Here is a 23,487-nt window from a genome sequence, read left to right on the forward strand (position 1 = left end):
ATTGACTGCAAGAACCTGGTCATTATCTGGCAATCTATCAATGGGCCAGCAAATGTAGGACAGGTGACTGGTGAGGGCTCTCAGTCTACTCTTCACAGAATTAAAAAGCACTCTTTTAGGGATGATGCCAAAATGGAATCAAGACTATTTGAGTACCTACTGTTTTCTCCAACAGTGGTGGAATTCCTTAATCAGACCAATAGGGTCTTCTGAAGAAGCCATGGAGAGTCTGGTAGGTTTTATTCATTTATGCCTGAAGAAACAGAGAAGAGCAGTGGTCAAGTGCAGCATGAAGAAGATTCTGAGAGAGCGCTGGGATATTTCAGTAGATGGATAATGAGACCCCAAAAATGGATTACCATGGGCAAAAATAGTATGGAGAGAGTTATACTTAGCTGGTGGTGGTAGCAAAGTCAAGTGGGAATCCCTTTACCATCTGACATCTTTTTTTGACTTGACAGCCTTTGGAAAGGGTGATAAATGATAGGAATGTCAGTTGCAGGATTCACGTGTCACTCCTTGATCGCAAGGAGCTCTTAACTGTGATTAACTAGCTAGAAAAATCCCACAGCTTCTAGTCAAACACAGCACAGTTCGAGGATAGAAACTGACTTGTTCTCAGGTGGGGATTTTTTTCTGAGTTCTCATAACCACAACTGCTTCATTGATTAATGAATACACATGGAGGGAGATCCAAATAGTCACTGGATGTCAGTACAGCTAATGCTGAGATAGATTAACTTCCACAAAAAACTACCTTGTAGGTAACCTTGCAATGCTTGTAGATGTCTTCTTATGTGGGGTAATTTAGGTGCACCAAAAAACATACTTCACTCCTTTCTGCTCCATGTTGCACAATGATCTCTTGCCTGGGCTTGCCACTTTGCCTCAAATATCCCATTATAGATTCAGTCCTTTAAAGTATTTTGTCTCCAAGAATTTTTTTTAAATGACTTGTAATTTTTTTTTGAGACAGAGAGAGGAAGAAAGGGATAGAGGGAGAGAGGGAGAGAGAGAGAAAAAGCATGCGTGATTGGAGGAGGGAGGAGCAGAGGGAGAGAGAGAATCTTAAACAGGTTCCACACCCAGCATGGAGACCGATGTGGCGCTCAGTCTCACAAACCTGAGATCATGACTTGACCTGAAATCAAGAGTCAGATGCTTAACTAACGAAGCCACCCAGGAGCCCATCCAAGAATTTCTTAATAAATGAAAATACCACAAGGAGGATTTTCACATTAACCCATTAAGTGTAGTCAATCAAATACACTATTTTTCACTTTAGAGAGTGGACAGGATGAAATATACAAATAGAGATTCATTTTACTTTGTAGAAGAAGGGAAGTAAAGGAACATAGATTGGGACAGTCTAAGTGGTGTAACATATTAGAATTACCAGAGAAGCCAAATTATATCTTAAGTATTGGTAAAGAATTCCACAAAAGGGAGGAGTGGGCAGGAAAGATAGAAGGCAGGCAACCAACATAATAGCTTCCACCTAAATAAATTTGTGTTAAACTAGACCTTTCAGGAATCTTTCTTCATCTAGACAGTAAGCTCCTTGGGGAGGGGGCTCCTTTCAAAGAGACTAGAGTTTGACTACCAGCTTCGGTTGGGAGATCTTGAACCACTTGCTTTCTGCTCTCTTTCCTGCCCTGCCTCAGTTTCTTCCTCTTGTACAATGAGCGCAATAATGTATACTCCTGGAGTGTGTTGTTAAGATTACATAAGATATCCTAAGTAAAAGTCAGTAATACAGTGCTTAGCACATAATAGGTACTCAGTACATGTCATTTGTCTTTTTTTTCTGACCTCCAACATATATTGGTACAATGAGATGTCCCAGCCATTAAAGAGACAGAATAACAATCCCTGCAAGACACAGCATAGAAGCAGCAGTTTCAAAAGTGCCTAGGGTATAAGGGAAAGAGATCTATTTACTAATCTCAGAACTTGTGCTGGAAGAACAGGGTTCTTTAAAATACTTCAAGAACAAAAGAGCTGGTGGGTACCATTTATCTTCCCAACCCCAACCTAAATAACCAGCCCTCCCCCCCATCCCGAAACCAGTTTGAACAATCTTCACCTAGCTTGGTAACACTGAAGGCCCCATTCGTTGTTTTTCTGCATAGTTGCCCATCCAATCCAATCCACTCAGCAGTAGTCCCTCCAAAGTGACCCGTGCTCTGGGGAGAAGAAAAGATAATCACACATACCAGCTCAACTGCAACCCCAGCAGTGGGCTGAGGGTAGATATCTGGTCTGACTGCCAGCCTCTCCTGTCAATAAAAACCTCACTGGTGGCAGCACAAAGAGAAAGTCTTGTAGTTTGGGGTCACTGCAACCCCAAGAGACAGTGAAGGCAGACATCTCGTTCTGACTACAGGTCCCACTCACCAAGAAAATCCTTTCAGGGGACAATGTAGGGAGAGCACCCCACAATTCAGTGCAACAGCAGCCACAATGAAAGGGCTGAGGATAGGCATCAAGTCTGACCCAACTATAAGACCAAGGTAGTCCTAGACTGGCCCCTTAATGGTACAGGGACCAAAATCTGCCCACAACAGGCCAAGTGGGCCAATGCAGCTGACTAGACTGAAGGCAAACATGGCTCAGCCACAACAGTAGGGTGCATGCAACACACATGGAAAACACCCCTGAAGTGCCTGGTCTGGGTAACCAGGAGACATTGCTCTACAGGGCATTGCAGGATCTCTTCTTCATAACACCACTATTTTCAGGATAAGGACTATAAATGATCTTCCTAATACGTAGAAACAGATATAGGAAGTTAGACAAAATGATGAGGCAGAGGAATATGTCCCAAATGGAAAAACAGGAAAAAAATCACAGCAAAAGAGCTAAATGGAATGGGGATAAGCAACATTCCTGATAAAGAATTCAAGGTAATGGCCATAAAGATACTTACTGGACTTGAGAAAAGAATAGAAGATCTCTTCAACAAAGAGAAAATATTAAAAAAAAGGAGCCAGAGATGAAAAACTCACTCAATAACAGAAATTAAAAATACACTAGAAAGAATATATAGTAGATTAGAGGAAACAGAAAAACAGATCAGTGAGTTAGAAAACAAGATAATAGAAGCCAACCAAGCCAAAAGGCAAAAAGAAGAAAAAGAAAAAGAATAGTGAAAAATGAGAATAAGTTAAGGGAACTCAGCAACATCATCAATTGTAATGACATTGGCATTATAGGGATTTCAGAAGGAAAAGAAAGAGAAAGGGGGCAGAAAATTTACTTGAAGAAATAATAGCTGAAATAAACCCTAATCTGGGGAAGGAAACAGACATCCAGATTCAGAAATCACAGAAATCTACCAACAAAAGGAAGCCAAGGAGGTTTGCACCAAGGCACATAATAATTAAAATGGCAAAATTGATAGAGAGTTTTAAAGGGAGCAAGAGAAAAAAAAAAGTGTGGGAAACAGAACGCCACAACGACCACTGGTGCATGTTTGATCAGACTCCAAGATCTCTGAGAAAACTCGAGATTGCAGGGTTAAAAATAACCCTAAAGGATCAGAGTGAAATGCCCTTGGGATGTGTGTGGTCTCTTCTAAAGTACACAGCAGAAGATGTTTTGTAGATAAGAAGTCAGCTGTAAATAGCACACTGTGCATTCCTTTCTTTGTTCTCTTATCCTGTGTTAAGGTCCCAGTACAATGGTGTTTACAATTAATTGATCACAGCCAGTTACAGATTTCTTTACTCCTTCTCCACTCCCACTGCTTCACTTAACTAACCCTGTGTACGTGGAAGAATGTGCCTTACTAAGCCCCTGCTGTAAATCATAGACCTATGTCATTGTAGAAGGTATATTAGATTATGGAAAATAAACCTCGGGGCCTTGGGCTCTTTGCTCGGGGTCCCCTCTGTGTCGCTATACTGTCATCTCTTTTTCTCAGTTCCTTCGCCACCCCAGGTCCCGGACTCTCAGAGGTCGACAAGTGGTGCCCAAACAGGGACCTGAAGCCCCCGTCAAGGAGTGATCGGCCAGCGATAGGAACCTTACAGAAGGTGGTAAGTAGGAAAGTTTATTACAGGGTTATGGGGCAATCAAATTCAAAAGCATCAGGTTTTGCTGCATTAATCATTTTCTTAAAGAATATGGAGCTAAAGTTACTAAGCAGCACATAGAAAAATGTTTGGAAACAGTAGTTGAATATAATCCTTGGTTTCCAGAAAAAGGCTCCTTATATGAGGAGACCTGGGTCCAAGTGAAAAATAATGTCTTGAAGGCCATGAGACAGGGTGAAACGATTCCCCTTGATTTCTGGCCCATTTGGGCTTTAGTAGGAGTGGTGATCAATACTATGGAAACTGGGGATAAGTTATCCCCGGCCAAGGTTGTTAAAGAAACTACCAACTCTTTACATACACATGAATTAGACAATGAGACTTTAGAAAAGGCTAAGACTGAAAGTAAAAAAATTTTCACGGCTTCACAGTCCCGGCTGTCACCCACAGCCCCTCCACTTTTAACGGAGGACCCCACCAAAGATGATCAACCTCCTTCCACAGTAGATTTATTTCTTCTTAAAAGATCCTCCCTAGCTCTCTCACCTCTCAAAAAGGAACTGTGACAGCAAGGGGCTAATGATCTATTTATGGCTTTTCCCATAGACAGAACACAAGCTGCTCGTCCGTCTATGAGGGATTAGATTTAAATGCTTTAAGGGAACTAAAGAAGGCTTGCCACTCGTATGGACCCACAGCCCCTTACACTATAGAGATTTTGAAAGCTTGGGCAAATTCTGGGGAATGGATCCCTCATGATTGGCATATGGTTGCATGGGCTTGCCTTAAGCCACAGGATTTATTACAACAGAAAATGTGGTTATCCAATGCCGCCTATATGAAAGCCCGGGTGAATTGGGCTAACCCAGCCATGCATCATATTTCTTTTGAAATGCTCACTGGCTCTGGCCCCTTTTCAGATGTTCGAGAGCAGTTGGTTAACACTTCGCCTGTAGCCACAGTGCAAGTATCTGAAATCACCCTCGCAGGTTGGGGAAAGCTAACCCCTTCAGGGGAAGTGGGGCAAAGTTATATAAAAATTGTGCAAGGCCCTACAGAAGCATATACTGATTTTATTTCTCAGCTCGAAATGGCTATTGACCGCCAAGTCGATAATAAACCTGCTAAAGAGCACTTGCTAAGACAGCTTGCTTTTGAAAATGCTAATGAGGACTGCCAAGCGGCCATCTGGCCACATAGAGAAACAGCAAACATTCTCGATTATCTTCATCTATGTAGAAATATTGGCACTCTTACACATCAAGCTCAGATAGTCTCCCTTCAGCTCATGGCCCTACAAAAACAACAGGATATAAAATGTTATAATTGTGGAAAAATAGGACATGTCAAGAAGGAATGCCATAAAGCCCCAAAACCTAGAGCCAATTCTCCCTTTAATACCGCCCCTAGCCTCTGCCTTTGTTGTGGCAAAGGCAAACATTGGGCCAAGGAATGCAAATCCAATTTTGACAGGCAAGGTAACCCACTCCCTTTAAGGTCGGGAAACGGGATGCATGGCCACCTCCGGGCCCCGAAAAACAACGGGGGATTCAATATATCACCTCTCCAGGAGGAACTTCCTGCTGTGCACATAAACCCTCTGTGTTATCACTTGGTCCCACCACCCAGGGAAGTGCTGCAGTAGATTTAACCACTCCTTTTACAGTAAGTCTTCACGCTGGTCTCAGGTCTCAAAAAATACCCATGGGTTATTACGGACCTTTACCAAGAGGAACCATGGGTCTTGTGCTAGGAAGATCTAGCCTAAATCTTAAAGGAATCCAGGTGATGACTAGAGTAATAGATTCTGACTATGAGGGAGAAATAATGGTGGTTGCACAGACTCGGGTTCCTTGGACCTTTAAGGGAGGAGATAGAATTGTTCAGTTATTATTATTGCCCTATGTACAAATTGGTCAGTCCCAACAGATCAGAGGAGGAGGATTTGGTAGTACTGATCCTCTCATGGTTAAATGGGCTTCATTATTGACTCAGCCTGATCGTCCCTCTATGACTCTTAAAATTAGAGGAAAGACTTTCTCAGGTCTAGTAGACTCTGGAGCTGATATTTCAGTAATAGCCCCCCAGCATTGGCCTAATACCTGGCCCACACAAGCAACCTCTAATTCCATAGAAGAAATAGGTTTTGTGACGGCAGAAGAAATTTGACAAAGTGGTGTGCCACTTAAATGTGAGGGACCAGATGGATTAGAAGGAGTTATCCAGCCTTTCATCTTAAATACCCCCATTAATCTTTGGGGAAGGGATCTCTTGCAACAATGGGGAGCCGAGCTAATCATCCCCCCAAGTCAACCAGCTAATCAAATCATGACAAAAATGGGCTATAAGCCAGGACAGGGCTTAGGCAGACAACGTCAAGGAATAAAGGAGCCTATCATTGCCCAAGGACAAACTCATAGGGCTGAACTCGGTTACCCCTTTTTCCAGAGGCCATTGAGGAAAAGAGGCCTGCCCCTATTAAAATAACATGGACTCCTCAATGGCCCCTTCCGATAGAAAAATTGCAGGCCTTAGAGCAAATTGCTCAAGAGCAATTGCAGGCAGGACATATAGAGCCTTCTCAATTTCCTTGGAACGCTCCTGTTTTTGTTATCAGAAAGAAATCAGGTAAGTGGAGGCTCTTAAAAGACTTTCAGAATGTTAATCCCATCATGGAGCCTTTGGGTGCCTTGCAGCCTGGGTTACCCTCTCCTACAGCCATTCCCAAACAATGGCCATTGATAATAATAGATCTTAAGGATTGTTTCTATACTATAGCCATTCACCCTGAGGATAAGGAGAAATTTGCCTTTTTTATTCCCAGCACTAACAGTAAGGAACCAATGAGACGATATCAATGGACAGTTTTGTCACAGGGCATGACTAATTCTCCTTCCATGTGTCAGTATTATGTTGGCCAGGTCCTCAGACCTGTAAGAGATGACTATCCTCGATCCTTTATCATTCATTATACAGATGATATTTCGCTAGCGTCACAAACTGAAACCGAATTACAAGATGTGTATCTGGCCACTTCCCAACATTTGACTTCCACCGGTCTCTTAATAGCCCTGGAGAAAATCCAAACAACTACTCTGGCTTCTTATCTAGGCACTGTGGTAGATAGAACCACAGTGAAACCTCAAACAATGCAAATTCGTAGGGATACCCTCCTTACACTTAATGATTTTCAGAAACTCCTAGATGTTAATTGGATTCACCCTCTCCTAGGGATCCCAACTTATAAATTACAAAATTTATTTAACACTTTACAAGGTGATTCTGCTTTAGATAGTCCTCGCACTCTATCCTCAGAAGCAGAGGCTGAACTGCAGTTTGTTGAGGAATGATTAAAAACTGCCTTTGCTTACAGGTATGATGATTCTCTCCCCGTGCTTCTTATTTTCCCTACCCCTCATTCTCCGACTGGTGTCATAGCACAAAAAGATGAACCTCTCGAATGGGTGACTTTACATACAAAAACTTCTCGAACTGTTACTCCATATCTATCTCTTGTCGCTTCACTCATTCTCCAAGGACGAAAGCGTTCTATTCAAATTCTTGGTTTTGACCCAGCGCTCATTGTTTTACTTATCTCTTCCACATCTTTTAAGGAAGTTTTTCCCTTCTCTACTGATCTGCAAATATCTCTTGCTGATTATACTGGGCACATAGGTTTCCACTATCCATCAGGTAAACTATGGGACTTCCTAAAGTGCACTGCCTGCATTATAAATCACGTAGTTTGTAACTCCCCAGTACCCTCAGCTCCTACATACTTTATTGATGGCTCTTCCTCCAGGCACGCCAGAATCTGGGGTCCTGCTATTCAGCGCCCCATAAAAACCCTTTCTGCTCAACAGGTTGAACTTCCAGCTTTATTGTTCTTCTTGCAGAACGTTCATTATCCTATAAATATCGTATCTGATTCTGCTTACATAGTTGGCATTGTTGTGCCTTTAGAAACAGCTCTTATTTTCACAACTCACTCTATCATTAACACTTTGCTTCAGGAATTACAGTTAGAAATTCAATCTCGAACTCACCTTTTGTTCATTACTCATATCCGCTCTCATTCTAACCTCCCTGGACCTCTTACACAGGGAAATCAGTCTGCTGATTTATTGGCTACTCCTATTTTTGAAACTCCACAAGCAGAACATGCCCATCTTCATACCAATGCCAACTGCCTTCATTCACACTATAAAATACCCTTGCGCTCTGCCAGGCAAATAGTCTCTTCCTGTCCTATTTGTTGACCTCTACATTTAACTGAGCATCCAGCGGGCATCAATCCCAGAGGCACAGCTCCTGACTGTATTTGGCAAATGGATGTTACTCATTTTCCCCCTTTTGGACGCCTCTCATATATTCATGTCACAATAGACACTTTTTCAGGATTTCTTCATTCTACTCCTTTGACAGGGGAAAAGTCTGGGCATGTCATTTCTCATTTGCTTGAATGTTTTGCTATTATGGGGTTACTTACTTGTATCAAGACAGACAATGGCCCAGCATATACTAGCAAAAAAGTATGAGAATTCCTTGCAGAATGGTAAATACAGCATATCACAGGTATTCCCTATAATCCTCAAGGACAAGCTGTAGTAGAAAGGGTGCATGCCACCATTAAAAAACAACTCTGTAAAACTACGTCTAAAAAGAAAGGGGGAATCTCCCCCCGAGACGTCATGGCACAAACCTTATTTATTTTAAATTTTTTAAATTTTCCCCAAAGCGAACCATATACTAGAGCTGACAAACATTTCTTGCCAGCCTCAATCTCAACTCAGGATGTACCCATGTGGATAAAAAATGAGGAAAATAATTGGTTGTCTGGGAAATTAATTACCCGAGGCCCTGGTTATGCTTGTGTTATTCCAGATGGATCCAGTCTAGCAATTTGGATACCTCTTCAGAAAGTCCGGCCCAGGACTGGCAATAGAGACAACAGAAGAGGTCTCTCAGCTGCTGCAGGGATTGACTACCCAACCCCCTGTCTGAGAGATGGCAACATTCTCCTTGAAGAGACCTCGAAAACAAAAATTGTCCCCGACAACACCCCCAACTTGGGGGCAACTGAAGACCTTCACTCAGAGGGTGGAGCGAGTCCTGGAGATGACCAGATCTACCAAAACTCCTGAACATTTGTTCCTGGCTATGTTAGCAGTGGTGACATGTGCCTCTGCGGTAGGTGAAAAACATGCCTACTTGGGCATATGTACCCCATCCTCCCTTGTTGCATCTAGTTGAATGGACAGAATATGGACCTACTGTTTTTACAAATGACTCTACTTATCTCCCAGCACCTTGGTCCTCTGTACCCCCATCTAAACCAGAAGAAGAAAGGACTCTTATGAATATCTCTTTAGGATTTGAAACATTACCCTTATGCTTGGGACAGAAAAAAATATGTCTTCCCCTTCACTGACAAACTTGGGCCCATATCCTTCCCCCGACCAAATCATACAGAACCTTGATGGGAATAATGACCACTTTATCATTTAATTTTAGTGAGGTCAACACAACTAGCACACTGGGAAAATTTGATGATCCTGTCTGTACTACAATCTCCTATAAACATTATGTTTTTGAACCTATATACTGGTCCCACTGCAGGGGACCCCATGGAAAAATCCTTATGTTAAATAATAGAATGGTGGCAGATTGGGGCCCACATGGGAAGTTTTTAAATAACTGTTCTGAGGATGTGAATAGCACCATATGTGATTACATTACTAATATTAGGTGGAATCACACTGACCATGGTACTTATACCCATCATCATACTAAAGGGTTAATGACATGGCATGAAGGAGGACTGGCACCTCCTTGGCCTCATTTGGTAACTGATAAAGACCATGTGGGGCCAGAACACTGGGATCTTTGGAAGCTCCCAGCTGCACTGGCATCCTTATATTTTTATGCAGGAAATTTCTCAGGGACATCTCAGTCTTCGAGTGATTATTGGTTTACTTACAATTCTTTGATATCCATACAAGCCTGTGTTCATTTACCTTATCTCATCGCAATAGGAGAAATAGAAGTTAACTATATTATGAGGAACATTGATTGTCCCAACTGCCGGTTGTATACTTGTTTTAATCATTACCATCTCTTTCAACAGCAGTATGGATTCCATCCTTCTTCTCCAGGACCATATGGGGGTCTGGATCCCGGTAAATCTCACAATAAGTTGGGAAGAAAACCCTGTTGAAGGTCTCTTGTCAAAAATGTTGAGTGAGTTACTTTCCCGCAGGCAACGTTTCGTAGCTACACTAGTACTTGTCATTCTGGGGCTGATTGGTATTGCCACAACAGCAGCAATAGCTGGGGTGGCCCTGCAAACGTCCTTGCAGACTCACAACTTTGTCAAAGCCTGGCAAGAAAAATCACACAACCTCTGGCTCATGCAAACCAAACTGTATAAAGAATTACAATTGAAGGTTAGCGAATTGGAACAAGCCATAAAATGGATGGGGGATCAACTTATTTACATACAACAGCAAGTTTTTCTTAAGTGTGATTGGAATTCCAGTTCAGTCTGCATGACTCCCTATCCCTTTAATGCTTCCAAACACACTTGGGAACAAATTAAATATCACTTACAAGACATCCGTGGTGGGCGCCTGGGTGGCTCGGTTGGTTAAACAACTGTCCTTCCTGGAGTCCCGAGATCGAGTCCCACATCGGGCTCCCTGCCCAGCAGGGAGTCTGCTTCTCCCTCTGACCCTCTTCCCTCTCGTGCTCTCTATCTCATTCTCTCTCTCAAATAAATAAATAAAATCTTAAAAAAAAGACATCCGTGGTAATTTATCCCTAGACATTCAGACTCTACAACAAGAGATGTTTGAGACCTTTAAAAATGCCTTCCCAGGGTGCCTGGGTGTCTCAGTTGTTTAAGCAACTGCCTTCGGCTCAGGTCATGATCCCGGAGTCCTGGGATCAAGTCCCACATCAGGCTCCCGGCTCAACGGGGAGCCTGCTTCTCCCTCTGACCTTCTCCCCTCTCATGCTGTTTCTCTCTCTCTCTCTCAAATAAATAAATAAAATCTTTAAAAAAAATGCCTTCCCAAAAAATCAATATGGGCAACTAGCTTCTGATATCGCTTATGCGCTGGAAGGTCTGGAACCCTGGGGATGGTGGCAGAGTATCACCCATAGTTTTACTAGCTCACTTTTTGCAATTTTAATATGTTGTCTTATATTTCTCATAGGATACTGTGCTCTCAAAAAACGAGTGAGTGCTCAAAACCTCCATCACAGAGTGCTATGGCAGTGGCTGTTTTGAAAAAAGAAAGGGGGAGCTGTGGGAAACAGAATGCCACAATGACCACTGAAGAATGTTTGTTCAGACTCCGAGATCTCTGAGAAAATTCGAGATTGCAGGGTTAAAAATAACCCTAAAGGATCAGAGTGAAATGCCCTTGGGATGTGTGTGGTCTGTTCTAAAGTACAGAGCAGAAGATGTTTTATAGATAGGAAGCCAGCTGTAAACAGCACACTGTGCATTCCTTTCTTTGTTCTCTTATCCTGTGTTAAGGTCTGAGTACAATGGTGTTTACAATTAATTGATCACAGCCAGTTACAAATTTCTTTACTCCTTCTCCACTCCCACTGCTTCACTTAACTAACCCTGTGTACGTGGAAGAATGTGCCTTACTAAGCCCCTGCTATAAATCATTATAGACCTATGTCATTGTAGAAGGTATATTAGACTATGGAAAATAAACCTCGGGGCCTTGGGCTGTTTGCTCGGGGTCCCCTGTGCCTCGCTATACTGTCGTCTCTTTTTCTCAGTTCCTTCACCGCCCCAGGTCCCCAATTCCCAGAGGTCGACAAAAAAGAACAAAAAACAGTTTCATAAAAGGGAAACTCCATAAGGCTAACAGCTGATATTTCAGCAGAAACTTTGTAAGACAGAAGAGAGTGGCATGATATATTAAAAGTGCTAAAAAGGAAAAAAAAAAAAACTGCAACCAAAAATACTCTATCCAACAGGGCTTTATTCAGAATAGAAATAGAAGTTGTTTCCAAGACAAACAAAAGTTAAAGGAGTTCATCACCACTAAAAATGCTAAAAAGCATTAAAGGGAATTCTTTGAGTGGAAAGGAAAGGCCATAATCAGGAGTAAGAAAATTACAAAAGGAAAAAAATTTACAAGTACATGAAAACATAATAAAAGTAGTAGATTGGTCACTTATAAAGGCAGTGTGGCGGTTAAAGCTTAAAAGCAGTAAAATCAATTATACCTACAAAAATCAGTCGAGGAATTCACAAAATAAAAGGGTATATGGCATGACATCATATACATAAAATGTGGAGGGTGGAGTAAAAATTCAGTGCTTTTAGAATGAGTTCAAACTTAAGCAATCATCAACTTAATATAGACTGTTATATGCACAGGATGTTATATGTAAACCTAATGGTAACCACAAATCAAAAACCTATAATGGATTTGCAAAAAAAAATACAAAAAGAAAGGAATCCAAGTGCATCATTAAAGAAAGCTATCAAGCCACAAGGGAAAAGAGCAAGGGAAAAAAATGGAACAGAGAAAAAAATTTTTAAAAAACCCTATAAAACAAGTAAAAGATAGTAATAAGTACATACTTGTCAATAATTAGATTGTAAATGCACTAAATGGTCCAGTCAAAGACACAGGGAGAAAGAATGTACAATACAGAAAAACCCATCTATGTACTGCATACAAGAGACTCATGCCAGACCTAAAGACATATATAGATTGAAAGTGAAAGGATGTAAAAACATTTATCATGCAAATGAAAACAAAAAGAAAGTGTGGTAGCAGTACTTATATCAAACAAAATAGACTTTAAATATTTCATTTATTTGTTTATTTATTTATTTATTTATTTATTTATTGTAGAGAAAAAGAGAGAGAGCACACATGAGCAGTGGGAGGGGCAAAGGGAGAAAGAGAGTCTCAAGCAGATTCCACCCTGAGCACAGAGCTTAATAATGTAAGACTTGATCCCATGGCCCTGAGATCATGACCTGAGCCAAAATCAAGAGACAGAAACTTAAACAACTGAGCCATCCAGTCTCCCCAAACAAAATAGACTTTAAAACAAAGATTGTAGCAAGAGACAAGAAAGATATTACATGACCATAAAGGAAATAATCAAACAAGAAGATACATCAATTGTAAATATTTATGGACTCAACATGGGAGCACCCAAAGACACAAAGCAAGCATTAACAGACATGAAGGAAAAACTCCATAATAGCACAATAATAGTAGGGGACTTTAACACTCCATTTCCATCACTGGATAGAAAGAACAAGAAAATCAACAAGGAAACAGTGGCTTTGAATGACACATTGGAACAGAAGAACTTAACATATATTCAGAACATTTCATTCAAAAACAGCTGAATGGACATTCTTTTCAAATGCATATGGAACATTTTTCAGAATAGATCACATTAGGCCACAAAACAAGTCTCAATGAATTTTTAAAATGTTGAAATCATATCATGCTTCTTTTTCAACCACAATGGTATGAAACTAGAAATCAATGACAAGAAAAAAGTCTGGAAATAACAAATACATGGAAGCTAAATAACATGTTAGTAAACAATGGGTCAATGAAGAAATTAAGGAGGAAATAAAAAACATGTGGAGAGAAATGAAAAAAAAAAAAAAACACAATGGTCCAAAATCTTTGGGATGTAGCAACAAAAGCTGTTGTAAGAAAGATTATAACAATACAAGCCTACTGCAAGAATCAAAAAAAAAATCTCAAAAAAACCCTAACCTTATACCTAAATGTGTTAGATAAATGATGAAATAAAGCCCAAAGCCAGTAGAGGAAGGGGATAATAATACTTAGAGTAGAAATAAATGAAATAGAAACTAAAATAACAGTAGAACAGATCAATAAAACCAGGAGTTGTTTCTTTGAAAAGATTTAAAAAATTGATAAACCTTTAGACAGACACATTAAAGGCCAGAGAGGACTCGAATAAATAAAATCAGAAATGAAGAAGGAGAAATAACAACTGACAAAACAGAAATAAAAATAATTATAAGAAAATCACAAAACATTATATGCCAATAAATTGTACAACCTAGAAGAAATGAATAAATTCCTAGAAATATGTAACCTTCCAAAACAGAACCAGGAAGCAATAAAAAAAATTGAAGAGATTACTAGCAATGAATTGAGTCAGTTATCATAAACTCACAACAAACAAAAGTCCAGAAACAGATGTCTTCACAGATGAATTCTACTAAACACTTAAATTGTTAATACTTATCCTTCTCAAACTATTCCAAAAAATAGAAGAGTAAGGAAGGCTTCAAAATGCATTCTATAACACCAGCATTACCCTAATACCAAAAACAGATAAAGACATTGCAAAAAAAAAAAAGAAAAGGAAAGAAAAAGAAAAAAGAAAACTACAGACCTCTAATGAACATAGATGAAAAAATTCCCAACATAGTATTAGCAGACCAAGTCCAATAATACCTTAAAAAATCAATCACTGTGATCAAATGGGATTTATTTTTGGGATACAAAGGTGTTTCAATATTCTCAAGTCAATGTGATATACCACATTAATAAGAAAAAGGATAAAACCACATGATCATCTCAACACATGCAGAAAAAGCCTTTGGCAAAGTACAATATCCATTCATGATAAAAACTCTCAACAAAGTAGGCTTAGAGGTAAAATACCTCAACATAATGAAGGCCATATATGAAAAACCACAGCTCACATCATACCTAATGGGAAAAAACTGAGAATTTTTCCTCTGAGATCAGGAAGAAGACAAAGATATCCATTCTCATCACTTTTATTCAACATAGTACTGGAAGCCCTAGCCATGGTAATCAGACAAGAAATAATAAATAAAAGTCATCCAAACTGGTAAGGAAAGTGCCACTACTTGCAGATGACATGATACTCTATATAGAAAACCTTGAAGATACCACCAAAAAACTACTAGAACTAATACATGAATTCAGTAAAGTTGCAGGAAAGAAAATATACAGAAATCTGTTGCATTTCTATACACTATTAATGGAGTAGCAGAAAAAGAAATTAAGAAAACAATTCCATTTACAATTGCATCAAAAATAATAAAATACCTAGGAATAAACTTAACAAAGAAGGTGAAAGACCTATACCCTAAAAACTACAAAACATTGATGAAAGAAATTGAAGGTGACACAAAGAAATGGAAAGACATTTCATGCTCATGGATTGGGAGAACAAATATTGTTAAAATTCCCATACTACCTGAAAAATCTATACATTTAATGCAATCCCTATAAAAAAAAAGCAACAGTATTTTTCATAGAACTAGAACAAACAATGCTAAAATTGGCATGGAACAACAAAAGACCCTAAATACCCAAAGCAATCTAGAAAAAGAAGAACAAAACTGTGGGCATCACAATCCCAGATTTTAAGATATATCACAAAGCTATAATAATCAAAACAATATGGTATTGGGACAAAAATAGATACAGAGATCAGTGGAGCAGAACAAGCATCCCAGAAATAAACCCACACATTATGGTCAATTAAGCTATGACAAAGGAGGCAAGAATATACGTTGGGAAAAAGTCTCTTCAACAAATGATGTTGAGAAAACTGGACAGCTATATGCAAAAAAAAAAAAAAATGAATGTGGACCACTTCTTACACTATATACAAAAATAAACTCAAAGTGGATTAAAGAACTAAATGTCAGGCCTGAAACTATAACATTCCTTGAAGAAAATATAAAGAGTAATTTTTTTGACGTGGGCCATAGAAACATTTTTCTAGATACGTTTCATCTGGCAGGTGAAATAAAAGTAAAATTAAATTAAAACTACACCAAAATAAAAGGCTTTTACACAGTGATGGAAACCATCAACAAAACAAAAAGGCAAACCTACTGAATCAGAAAAGTTATTTGTAAGTTATATAACCAATAAGGGGTTATATCCAAAATATACAAAGAATTTATACAACTCAACACCAAAAAAATATGATCTGATTAAAAAATGGGCAGAGGACCTAAATAAACATTTTTCCAAAGAGGACATACAGATGGCCAACAGACACATGAAAAGTTGCTCAACATCACTAATCATCAGGGAAATAAAATCAAAACCACAATGAGATATCAACTCACACATGTCAGAATGGCTCAACTCAAAAGTACAATAAATAACAAGTGTTGCTGAGGTTATAGAGAAAAATAAACACTTGTGCACTGTTGGTGGGACTTCAAATTGGTGCAGCCACTATAGAAAACAGTGTGGAAGTTCCTCAAAAAATTTAAAAAAAAATAATTACCATAGGACCCAATAATTCCACTACTGGGTATTTGCTCAAAGAAAATGAAAACACAAATTCTAAAAGATATATGTATCCTTATGTTTATTGCACCATTATTTACAATAGCCAAGATATGGAAGTAACCTAAGAGTCCATCTTTAGATTAATGATAAAGAATTGGTATAGAATGGGATATTACTCATCCACAATAATAATGTGATCTTGCCATTTGCAACAACACTAATGGACCTAGAAGGTATAATACTAAGTGAAGTAGGTCAGACAGAGAAAAACAGTGTCTCTATTTTTAAGCTCAAAATGACTGAAATTTGATCCGTGGATTTAAGTTAACATATTCATGACCAAGAACTAAAAGATATTGTCCAAGACCTTCACAGAGACCATGCAGGCACTTTCCTAGTATTTTCTTTTAAATAATTCATAGGAACCATTACAGACCCAAGCTAAAAGGAGGGTGGTACCATGGGAGGAGAGTAGAGGAGGGATTTTAAACGAGATCCACCCTTCAAATCTTACACTAAACTTGCTTATCAGCCTACACATGGAGTAAATAATCCAACAAGTTCAGTCAGCACAAACTTATTGAGTACCTGGGGCGGTATGCTGGTTTCTTTTTTCTTTTTTCTTTTCCTTTTGTCAGTATGCTCCTTTCATTGATAAGCCCGATGATGACATAGGTAGTAATTCAATCAGCTTTTATAGGTTTCAATAATTCATCAGTTGTGTATAACACCCAGTGCTCATCACATCACATGCCCTCCTTAATGCCTATCACCTGATTACCCCATACCCCCACCCACCTCCCTTCCAGCAACCTTCAGTTTGTTTCCTATAGTTAAGAGTCTCTTATGGTTTTTCTCTCTCTCTGATGACTTCCCATTCAGTTTTCCCTCCCTTCCCCTATGATCCTCTATGCTGTTTCTTATATTTCATCAATGAGCCTTATAAATTTTTTCAATTGATGGTAGAACTGATTGGACACTTTAAATAAATATTAGATTTTATTAATCTTCATTAATAACCTGTTAATCTTTATCAGTGCTTTAGTCTTAAGAAACAAGGTAACTGAGGCCTAGAGAAAGTAAGGTATTCATTCTTTTTTTCCAAATATTTATTTATTTATTTATTTATTTGAGAGAGAGAGCATGAAGAGAGAGAGGGAAGGAGAAACTCAAACAGACTCTGCGCTGAATGTAGAGTCTGACTTGGGGCTCAATCTCACAACCCTGAGATCACGACCTGAACTAAAACCAAGAGTCAGAAACTTAACTGACTGTGCCACCCAGGTGCCCACGGTATTCATTCTTAGTTATATAACAACTTAACGGCAGAGCCAGGACTAGAACATAAATTTTAACTCAAAAGGTTTGGGTTCCTTTATCCACACCACACTTCCAACTATACATTCTCTAAATATGTGAGTGGATATTTATCTTCCCATATAGTCAGATCATTTGGATGTAAGCTTTGTTTATGTTATTAAAAGCTGTCAATTTTTAAATCAACACCAGTGTACAAATCACTGAAAACACATGTCCTTCATTTTGCTTTCTGCAATGGCATGGTAACCAGTGTTCTTGCTATGTGCATAAAAACATTAACACTTATTCCTGTCTTTTCTCCATCTCTCTCTCTATCCCCACCCCCACATACAGAAACACAGACATACAGACATCTATTTTCACTGGCATGCAAGACTGGAAGAAAGTAACTAAAATAGGACAAATGTTCTTTTTCTTGGCCAACCTCTTTCCTGCTCCTACAGTTTGTTAAATTATCAGTCTAGGAAAAAGTAATTAAGTGATGAGATGAGCAATACCTTGTTGTAAATCAAGTTACTGTGCTAGATGCCACTGGAGAGAAAAAGGAGACATGGCCTCTTCTTGAAAACTTATATGCTGGCAGCAGTGGCACAATACATAAAACAAGAGAGAAATGAGTAAAATCAACTGCTAAATTGAACAAGTCAAATGTTAGCTCTATAGAAAGCTACCATATATTTAGGGTACAAATCAACCACAGTTCTTAATGTGGTTGGGGCATTCCATATGGCCTTTCTAAAAGAAGTGATTTCACTAATTCATAAAACTCATACTTCTCTTTCCCATTTTTTCAACTTTAAGCCTTATACAATTCTGTTCCTTATAAGCATTTTAAGGTGAAAGCTTGACCAAGCATAATGGTCCCATGTGCTGAAGGAAATCTGACAGGGAAAAGGCAGGTCAATCCAATTGCACATGGCATTTTGCAAATTTTACAGAAGAATTCTGAACAACATAATGTGAAGTATCTATTAGGTATTTGCATGGTGAGTAATACCTCTGAGATAGAGATGCCCTCAATCACACTATTCTCACAAGTAGAGAAACTGAAAAATGAAGAAGCTTAGTTCCTTGTTCAGGTTTATGCCCCTAGCTAGTCCTCAAAAAACACAACTTGAAGCTCAAGCTTCTGATTACTGCCTGCTGAAAATATGACTTAGAACAGAGTTCAGGGATGCATGTCCCAAAACACTTCCTCTACTTTCTCTTGCATAAGAAAGCATAAAAATGGAGGGCAGGGTGCAGAGAGCAGGAGGACATGGGGAATAACCAACATCAGGAGACAGACTATCCTGAACCTTGTACCTGTTTGTTTGTTTGTTTGTTTCCCAGAGTTCTGTAGCTGATTAGGTCAGATGGTTACAACACTGGAGGTCCTAAACTTAAGTATGTGAGTTAAATTCCATTAATTTTCTCTGTAATATAGCCATATATTGTATTCTGAACCCATGACAAGAATCTTATAACTCCAAATCCTTTCTCCAAAGGGAGAAAATGATTCAAAATATAAATAGAGATCTACTTTCTCTTCTTTTTTTAATTCAATTTTTAATTTAAATTTTAGTTAACACATATGGCAAAAGTAGTTTCAAGTGTACAATTTAGTGATTCATCACTTATGTATAACACCCAGTGCTCACCACAACAAGTACCCTCCTTAATACCCAACACCCATTTAGTCCATCCCCTGCTCACCTCCAACCATCAGTGCTCAATTTCTTCTCTATAGTAAAGAGTCTCTTAGGGTTTGCTTCCCTCTTTCTTTTTATTTCCTCCCCCTATGTTCATTGTTTTGTTTCTTAAATTTCACATTGAGTGAAATCATATGGTATTTGTCTTTCTCTGACTGACTTATTTCACTTAGCATAATACATTCTAGCTCCATGTCATTGGAAATGGAAAGATTTCATTCTTTTTGATGGCTAAGTAATATTCCATTCTGTGTGTATCTGTGTGTATGTGTGTACCACTTCTTTATCCATTCATCAGTCAATGAACATTTGGACTCTTTCATTAATTTGGGTATTGTTGATAATGCTGCTATAAACATCAGGGTGCATGTGCCCCTTCAAATCTGTATCTTTGTTTCCTTTGAATAAATATCTAGTAGTGCAATTTAGTCATAAGATAGTTTGATTTTTAATTTTTTGAGGAACTTCCATACTGTTTTCCAGGGTGGCTGTGCCAATTTGCATTCCCACCAACAGTGCAAGAACATTCCCCTTTCTCCACATTGTCACCAGCATCTGTTCTTTCCTGTGTTGTTAATTTTAGCCATTCTGACAGGTGTGAGGTGGTATCTCATTGTGGTTTTGATTTGTATTTCCCTGATGAGTGATGTTGAGCATCTTTTCATGTGTCTGTTAGCCATCTGGAGGTCTTTGGCAAAATGTCTGTTTATGTCTTCTGCCCATTTCTTAAATGGATTATTCATTTTGGGCTGTTGAGGTTTTTTATAGATTTTGGATTTTGGATACTAATCCTTTATCAGATATGTCATTTGCAAATGTCTTCTTGCATTCTGTAGGTTACCTTTTAGTTTTGTGGTCTACTTTCCTGTGCAAAAGCTTTTTATCCTGACAAAGTCCCAGTAGTTCACTTTTGCTTTTGTTTCCCTTGCTTCTGGAGAGGTATCTAGTAATAGGTTTCTACAGCTGAGATGAAAAAGGTTGCTGCCGGTGTTTTCCTCTAGGATTTCGATGGTGTCCTGCCTCACATTTAGGTCTTTTGTCCATTTTGAATTTATTTTTGTGTATGGTATAAAAAAATGGCCCACTTTCTGCATGTTGCTGCCCAGTTTTCCCAACACAATTTGTTGAAAAGACTGTGTTTTTTCCATTGGATATTCATTCTTGTTTTGTTGAAGATTAGTTGACCATAGAGTTGTGGGTCCAGTTCTGGGTTTTCCATTCTGTTCCATTGATCTATATGTTTGTTTTTGTGCCAGTACCATACTGTCTTGATAACTACAATGTGTAATATAGCTTGAAGTCTGGAATCATGATGCCCTCATCCTTGCTTTTCTTTTCCAAGATTGCTTTGGCTATTTGAGGTCTTTTGTTGTTCCACAGAAATTTTTGGATTGTTTTTTTCTAGTTCTGTGAAAAATGCCGGTGGTATTTTGATAGGGATTACATTAAATGTGTAGATTGCATGGAAGTTAAAGAACATCCTACTAAAGAATGAAGGGTAAACCAGGAAATTAAAGAAAAAATAAAAAAATACATGGATGCAAATGAAAATGAAAACACGACAGTCCAGAACTTTTGGAATTCAGCAAAGATGGTCATAAGAGGGAAGTTTATAGCAATACAGACCTACCTCAAGAAGCAAGAAAATCTCAAAGACACAATCTAAACTTATACCTAAAGGAGCTAGAAAAGGAACAGCAAATAAAGCCTAAAGCCAGCAGAATAAGGGAAATAATAAAGATTAGTGCAGAAATAAATGATATAGAAACAAAAAACGAGTAGAACAGATGAATGAATCTAAAAGCTGATTCTTTGAAAGAATTAATAAAATTGATAAAACCTTAGTTGGACTTATCAAAAAGAAAAAAATGAAGGACCCAAGTAAATAAACCCACAAATGAAAGAGGAGAGATCACAATTAACACCACAGAGATACAATCATAATATAATATTCTGAAAAATTATATGCCAACAAACTAGACAATCTGGAAGAAATGAATAAATTCTTAGAAACATACAAACTACCAAAACTGAAACAGGAAGAAATAGAAAACTTGAACAGACCCATGATCAGCAAAGAAATTAAATCAATAATCAAAAATCTCCCAACAAATCAAAGTCCAGGGCCAGACGGTTTCCCAGAGGAATTCTACCAGACACTTAGTTAATATCTATTCTTCTCAAACTGTTCCAAAAAATAGAAATGGAAGGAAAACTTCCAAACTCCCTCTACAAGGCCAGCATTACCTTGTTTCTAAAACCAGACAAAGACCCCCCTAAAAAGGAGAACTCTAGGCCAATATCCCTGATGAACATGGATGCAAAAATTCTCAACACGATACTAGCAAATTGAATTCAACAATACATTAAAAGAATTATTCACCACAATCAAGTGGAATTTATTCCTGGAGTCCAGGGTGGTTCAATATCTGCAAATCAAATGATGTGATATACCACATTAATAAAAGAAAAAGAACCATATGAGTCTCTCAATAGATGCAGAAAAAGCATTTGACAAAATACAGCATCCATTCTTGATAAAAACCCTCAACAAAGTAGAGATATAAAGGAACACACCTGAACATCATAAAGCCCATATATGAAAAACCCATGGCTAATATCATCCTCAATGGGGAAAACTGAGAGCTTTTCCTCTACTGTCAGGAACAAAACAGGGATGTCCACTCTCACCATTGTTATTTAAAATAGTAAGTCCTAGCCTCCACAATCAGACAAAAAAAAAAAAAGGCATCCACATTAACAGGGAAGAAGTCAAACTTTCACTATTCACATGGCATGATACTCTGTAGAAAACCTGAAAGATCCATCAAAAAATTACTGGAACGGATACATGAATTCAGTGAAGTCACAGGATATAAAATCAACATGCAAGGGCACCTGGGTGGCTCAGTTGGTTAAGTGTCTGCCTTTGGCTCAGGTCATGATCTCAGTGTGTTGGGACTGAACCCCAGGTAGGGCGCCCTGCTCAGTGGGAGTCTCACTCTCTGACTCCCCTTCCCTCTGCCCCACCCCACTTGTGCTCTCTCTCTTTCTCTCTCTCTCTTTCTCAAATAAATAAATAAATAAAAATCTTTCAAAAAATAAAATAAAATCAGCATACAGAAATCTGTTGCATTTCTTACACACCAATAATGAAGTAGCAGAAAGAGAAATCAAAGAATTGATCCCATTTACAATTGCACCAAAAACCGTAAGATACATAGGAATAAACTTAACCAGTGAGGTAAAAGATCTGCCCTCTGAAAACTATAGAACACTTATGAAAGAAATTAAAAAGGATGCCAAAAAAATGGAAAAAATGTTCCATGCTCATGGATTGGAAAGAAAAATTTTGTTAATATGTCTGTACTACCCAAAGCAATCTACCCTCTCTTTTGATGGTTGGTGTGTAGCTTCAGTTTTGTATGTGAAAAACAAAAATGTTTTTCCTTCTAGTTTAGATACCCTATAACTAATATACAGTGAAGCTGGAAGATAACAAGCATACACATAAATCTATTCTTCTGAACATGTTTTAGAGATTCTCTTTGTATAATTTTCTTCTGAGCTTTTTCCTTGTGCAGATTTTAACTTGCATCTAAAACCACACATTTTGTCCTACTGTCTGATATAACCTTATATCTGGAATTTAGAACCTTTCCTCTAAATTTAGCATAATATAGATTAGCATAATATAATAAAACAAATATTTTGTGAAAGCTCTAATATGATTTCCTTTTTATATCACAGCAGCTTAAATGTGAATGGGGATGGTGACTTTCTGTTTACTGCAAACTATGTTATGATGTCATACACCTTTTTCGAAATTCCTTTTATATGATCAGATTTAATATGTGCTGCTTTATCCTCCCCAGGTAAATAAGCTCCATAAAGGTATGGGCTATATCTTATATGGCTCCTATTATTACTCATATTACACTTGAAAAATAGTAAACATCATAAACATTGGTTGAAGAGAAAGTATTTCATCTATGTTTTCTATGATTCACATTTTTAAATCTATTTTATTCCTTATTTTATGTGTTTTACTCCCCCGCATTTCTTAGTTCACCTAAACTAAATCTAATAAAAGAACAACCTATTACAAAATTG

The 23,487-nt window shown here is 38.3% G+C and overlaps 1 protein-coding gene across 12 annotated transcripts in view; it reads right to left on the reverse strand.

The window, feature by feature from the left end:
* The window catches only part of GPR174 (G protein-coupled receptor 174), a 76,763-nt gene that overhangs the window by 45,317 nt on the left and 7,959 nt on the right, over positions 1–23,487 (reverse strand). For 7 of the 12 annotated variants that reach the window (XM_088028711.1, XM_088028712.1, XM_088028717.1 and 4 more), the window contains one exon: positions 161–253. The exons of 1 other annotated variant lie outside the window; for it this stretch is intronic. The gene's annotated coding sequence lies outside the window, so the exon portion shown is untranslated. Of the gene's footprint in view, positions 1–156; positions 254–757; positions 1,983–2,086; positions 2,187–23,487 lie in introns of those variants that run through there. 4 more of the 12 variants (XM_028101465.2, XM_088028713.1, XM_088028716.1 and 1 more) reach the window with 3 other exon arrangements.

Source organism: Eumetopias jubatus, unplaced genomic scaffold (assembly GCF_037043125.1).
Source record: "Eumetopias jubatus isolate StellerSeaLion01/CBP00866 unplaced genomic scaffold, mEumJub1_p1.0 scaffold_11, whole genome shotgun sequence".
NCBI classification, from domain to species: Eukaryota; Metazoa; Chordata; class Mammalia; order Carnivora; family Otariidae; genus Eumetopias; species Eumetopias jubatus.